Genomic DNA, 5,720 nt, shown 5'->3' with positions numbered 1-5,720 from the left:
ATAGCAGAGGTATTACTGCAGATTTGAAATATGTTTTTGAGGAAAAGGTGTAGTGCTAGAGGACTGGCAGAGAGCAAATGTAATTCATGTTCTTAAAAAGGCAGAACAGAATGTACCCAGGGAATAGTAGATCAGTCAACTAATGTTGGTGCTAGAAGAAATAATGCAATCCCTACTAGAGAGAGGAAGAACTTCTAACAAAAAGAAACAAATCATTAGCATGGATTTCAAAAAGGAAAATCTCTCTTGACCAAAGTTATGATTTTTTTGGAAGAGGTAACAGCGACAGTAGACAATGGTAATGTAGTAGATGCGAGTTACCTGGATTTTCAAAAGGCCTTTGACAATGCCTCTTACAATAGGCTACTGAATAAAGTCAGAGAATATGGAGTCAGCGGAGAAGGGAAGAATGGATTGCTAGCAGGTAGAAAGCAGAGGGTAGTTATTCAGAGTGGCAGAAAGTGGGAAATAGTATTTGACAAGGATCAGTACTGGGCCCACTGTTGTTGATAATTTGCATTAATGGTTTGAACTTCAGAATCAGAAACACAATTTATAAATGGATGACATGTGTCTATATATGTGCATGTGTGCTTGCGTGTGTGTGTGTGTGTGTGCGTGTGTGTGTGTGTGTGTGTGTGTGAGAGAGAGAGAAACAGTCAGTCAGTCAATACTGGGGAGGGAAAGGCTGAAGAGAAACAAACCAAGCAGGAGGGCTTCTTTTTGAAGGGATCAAATTGAAAATTAGGGAAGTTAAGCTAAATTTATTTCAAACATTGGTTATATCATACTTACAGTACTGCACGTGGCTCTGGTCAATTTATTATTAAAAAGGATAGAGGAACTGGGGAGGCTGCAGAGAGGATTTAAAAAATTCTGCCATTTCCACAAACTTCAGCATGATGCCATCCCCCAAACGCATCCTCACTCCATCTCCCACCCCTGTCGGCATTCCGTAGGGACTGTTCCCTCTGGGACACCTTGGTCCAGTCCTCCATCATTCCCAACACCTCAGCCCCCTCCCATGGCACCTTCGCATACAATCACAGAAGGTGCAATGCCTGTCCCTTTAGTTCCCCCTACTCCTCACGGTCCAAGGGCCCAAATACTCCTTTCAAGTGAAGAAGTGCTTCACTTGCACTCCCTCAATTTGGTCTACTGCATTTGCTGCTCCCAATGATGTCACATCGACATTGGAGATACCAAACTGAGACTGGGTGATCGCTTTGCAGAACATCTTCGGTCTGTCTGCAGGCATGACCCAGACTGAGGTAAATGTCAATTCCTGTTCGACAGGTACTAGAAACTGTAATACTATTGTTTTCAAAATATAAACTTTATTCATAAAGTTAAGGTAAATTACACGACAGTTCCAATTTGACATCACATAAAGTGCAACACAGTTCTATGATGTTTAATGCCTGGCTATGACATTCTGAGGCAATTCAGTATGCTCACAAACAGTTTGCAAATAGATTTACAATTCTCATTTCATATCAAACATTCCCTGGTACGTTGTCTGGGGAAAAGAAAATTAAATGATAAAACAGAAAATAATTGAGGGGAAAATGCACAAATATTGAAGAAAACCAGATACTGAGTTGCTGCACTGAGGCTCACTCACCTGTACATTATCTTACACAGTGCTCTCTCCCCCTCATTCACTGTGTGAACCACCTAGGGACACCGGGGAGCCTTCCTCGCCTGTACAGGTACATTATCTTGCACTCCATGTCGGTGATTTTACAATGATATAAAGGCATCAATTGCACATAAGTGATTGTGTAAACATGCTGTGGGTTCATTTATTGAGATGAGGAACATGGGAACAGATATACATGGATAGAAAGCTTGAAGGCATCAGCAGCAGAACTGACTGTTGTGTGCTCTGCTCAATATCAAAAGTGAAACTAAAGCTAGGTAGCATGACACATTTCCCTTCTAGTGATGATAGGCAGCTATCTCTTAAAGGCATATTACAGCATTCCTCCTTTTTAAAGATACTTTAACCCCTTCCAAAGAAGTGTAACTAATTACAATACATGTTCATGTTTAGTTACCATTACATCAGCGTATAGAACAGATGAATCTATGAGTCCCTGAAGGGTAAAGGCAATCTGCTGGTACACCCAGATCCTATGATGGTAACTTTATCTGGAGGTGTATTTAATTGCTCACAGTGACCTGCCCGATTCTGAGACTTGGATAATGTTTCTGGTTTCATTAGGGATCTTGTCCTAAAGTCAATAGGAATGTCCAGTGGTTGAGGAGCTGGAATAGATCTGATTTCTCCTCAGTTACGTCTCACCATTGTGCCTTTTTGTGTCATTACTTCATAGGACCCTGGTTCTGAACCAATCTTTGATGCCTCGGCTGGTTGCCACGTACCCTTCTGTGGGCCCCTGGAGGTGAACTTGTCCCAACTGTAAACTTGGCAGCTCTGTACCCACATTTTTATCAAGACATTGGCCGTCTTCTCGTGCAGTTTTAAAAGTTGCTCTCTAGTCTTTGAGACAGTAGAATGGGTAAGAATCCGTAAATTGGTATGCATTGGTCGACCTAACAAGATCTGTGCCAGTTATAGAATAATTCCACTTAAAGGTATCACTCTTGGATGTAACATTGCAATGGGTAGATCTTGCTTGGTCTGTCTACATTTGAGAATTAGGGATTTCACTGTGCAAGTCATTCATTCATCTGGGCCATTAGATCAAGCTAATATCAGGTCATAAAGATTCCAGTTTGATCGGCTGCCTGCCTTTAGAAATGACTTACCGGGAGGTGCCTGACTTGTCCCAATATGGCCAAAATGATCTTATGTGCTCGTGGAGATACTGAATTGAATCAGGCCATCCGTTTTCCACAGTTTCTGTAGTGTCACCTTTCACCATTTCTTCTTGTAGCTGCTAGCATTTGTTTTGCACAAAATGTTCTGGATCAATTGACAGACTTGCATTCTCCTGCAAGCGTAATGTTGCAGCTCACTTTTAATTGACAATTATGTCTAAAGATCCTGGATATTTCGCTTTTAGTTCATGATCTGAGGTGACAGGCGTCATTTATGAGTTTGATCTGCCTTGTGAGGTCTGATTGATTCCATGGATTGTTGCTCGTGTGAGGTCATGGCATGCTGATACACCTAGAGACTCTGGGCTGGAGTCTCCATGATGTAGAACATCTGTGTCACCAGGAGGATTGACTGTACTTACAGTCCAGGAGTATGATCCTGCACATGGAATTTGTGAGCTGTTGTATGCTGAGTGTTTCACAGCAGTGGGTTTTGCCATGTCTGCAGATATGTGTCTTTTAGAATTAGTAGGGGTAGCATGTTGGCACTTGCCCCTGTGTCAATCTTGACCAATAATGAATCCTTACCAACTTTCTTAGGGCAGCTAATTCGAATCTTGGCAAACACTTCAGATGGTGAGATGGCATCAATGCTTTCCATAAGATTGACGGTGTGAAATAGGTGCTCTTCACACTCCATCTCATTGTGCACATCGTCATTTTCTTGTTTGTCAATTGCTTCGTGTATATGTTTCTGGCGGGATACCAGCTGGCCATCCTCATTGCTGAAAACTACCTGTTGCAAGCGGGTTGTTTGGATCAGCACACGGCTCTTTGTAGCTGCATCAGCCTTTGCTCAAGTGCACAGCCTCTGCCAAAGGCCCTTTCTGCCACATGCCTTACAGAATCGATGAAAAGCTGGGAATTTCCTTGGTGCATGCAAAAGGCCACACCCTCCACATGTCCTGCTAGGTTTGGGTTTCCTAGTGAGTGCTTCAACAACTGGGTTGTACCTTGGACCTGTAAGTTTAATCAAACTGTGCGGGTCACTTTGTACTTACAACCATCCTCTTCAGCCGCTCTTGAATGCTACACCTTTTCAGCTTGTCTAACAGATCTTCCTGGAATCCTTCCATGGGAGTGGATGTGATCACCAACTCAGCAATTCTGCCTGCTAGCTCTGCATTTGAAAAATCACAGAACGTCCCCTTTTCTCTGCACCTGATGATGAAATGGTCTATGGATTCTGTAAAAAAAACCAAAAATAGCTGGAAAAACTTAGCAGGTCGGACAGCATCTGCGAAGATGAATATGGTTGTAGTGTCGAGTCCGTATGACTCTTCATCAGAACTAAAGAAAAATAGAAATGAGGTGAAATATAAGCTGGTTGATGGGGCTGGGACAGGTGAAGCTGGATAGAGGGCCAGTGACAGGTGGAGGCAAAGAAGAGATTGCCAAACATGTCATAGACAAAGGGACAAAGGATTTTTATGGTAATGATATTATCTAAGGAATGTGCTAATGGTGGCATTAAGGGTAGAAAGCAAGACGAAGAAGTGACAAATGGCCCGAGTGGGTGTGGGGTGAGGGGAAGGGATCGAAATAGGCTAAAAACTGGAGATAAAACAATGGATGGAATAAATTTAACATTAATAGAAATTGGTGGGAAAAGGAAAATATATTTTAAAAATATATATTTTAAAAATGACAAATTATTAGAAAAAAGGGGGATCGGAAAGGGGCTAAGGATGGGGGAGAGAGGTCATGCGCTAAAGTTGTTGAACTCAATGTTAAGCCCGGAAGGTTGATAAGTGCCTAATCGGAAGATGAGGTGCTGTTCCTCCAGTTTGCGTTGAGCTTCACTGGAACATTGCAGCAGGCCAGGGACGGATATTTGGGCATGGAGGGTGTTGTCGAAATGACATGAACTCTAATTGATGAAGACAGAAGTTGAACCTGATTCTGCACCAGTCGCCCAATATCTTTTGGGGATCCTTTAGCTCTTCTGCTGTTGATCCTGACGTGTTCAGCCTGTGTAGACGACAATGATATTATCTTGCCCCCTCACATTCTGTGAACCAGATGCTGTTCAAAAGGGAATTGAATAAATAATAAAAGAAAAATGAAAAAGATCATTTCAGGAGCCGATTTGGCATTGGGAGTTAAAAGCCTAAAGACATTTTAGAAGCAGCTCGCTGCTGCAATGGGGGAATCATTTGTTTCTGGGTGAATGAATTTAAAAAGCGTCTCTTCCTCAAAACCGTTTCTCTTGCTTATGCCACCCTTTGCTGGCCGATGAACGTTAGTACACAAGCAGAGAGGAAATCATGATAAATGCAGTGAGTGCAGAGCGACCTCAAATGCCAGCGTTAAAATAAAAGCAAAACACTGCGGATGTTGGCGATCTTGGACCTCGAAACGTTAACACTATTTGCTTCTCCATATACATGTGTCCTTTATGTGTTAATTTTTCGAGTACTTTGTAGTACATGCAACAACGGTCTCTGTTGGTGAACAAATATGTTACAGTAAAATCTGACATTAATTAGTTAATCAGAGGAGAGCGCAAATGCAGTCCTCCCGCTCCCACAAATTTTACAGTCGAGAATCCCGCATTTGGGGACATCGCAGGTGTCAGCACACTCGAAGTGCAATGGGCTGACCTCGTCCTGGGAGAACAATATTTTTTTGGACAAATATACTTTATTCATTAAATATCTGGAAGAACATTACAAAACATTTCTAAATCGCCATCACAAAAAGTGCAATCAAATTCAACTTTTAGACATGGATCAAGAGCTGCTTCAATACAATCAATGAATATTACAGTTATTTCAATATGGTCATTACAGACAGTCGGAAAGTGCAATGGTATTGGAGTTATCAACATACATCCTGTTGCACTCTGAGGGTGCTTCAATACAATTATGATA

General features: G+C 42.0%; 1 non-coding gene across 1 annotated transcript; it reads right to left on the bottom strand.

Moving 5' to 3' along the window:
* Window positions 1-5,343: 5,343 nt before the first annotated feature.
* Window positions 5,344-5,505, bottom strand: LOC144696210 (U1 spliceosomal RNA). The gene has a single exon (XR_013580122.1). It is a non-coding gene; the product is annotated as a U1 spliceosomal RNA (small nuclear RNA).
* Between the last annotated feature and the right edge of the window lie 215 nt (window positions 5,506-5,720).

The sequence above is a fragment of the Cetorhinus maximus genome, chromosome 21 (assembly GCF_964194155.1).
Source record: "Cetorhinus maximus chromosome 21, sCetMax3.hap1.1, whole genome shotgun sequence".
Taxonomy (NCBI): Eukaryota; Metazoa; Chordata; class Chondrichthyes; order Lamniformes; family Cetorhinidae; genus Cetorhinus; species Cetorhinus maximus.
Note: the sequence above shows the minus strand (reverse complement) of the source record. Positions and strands in the feature narration are given on the sequence as shown.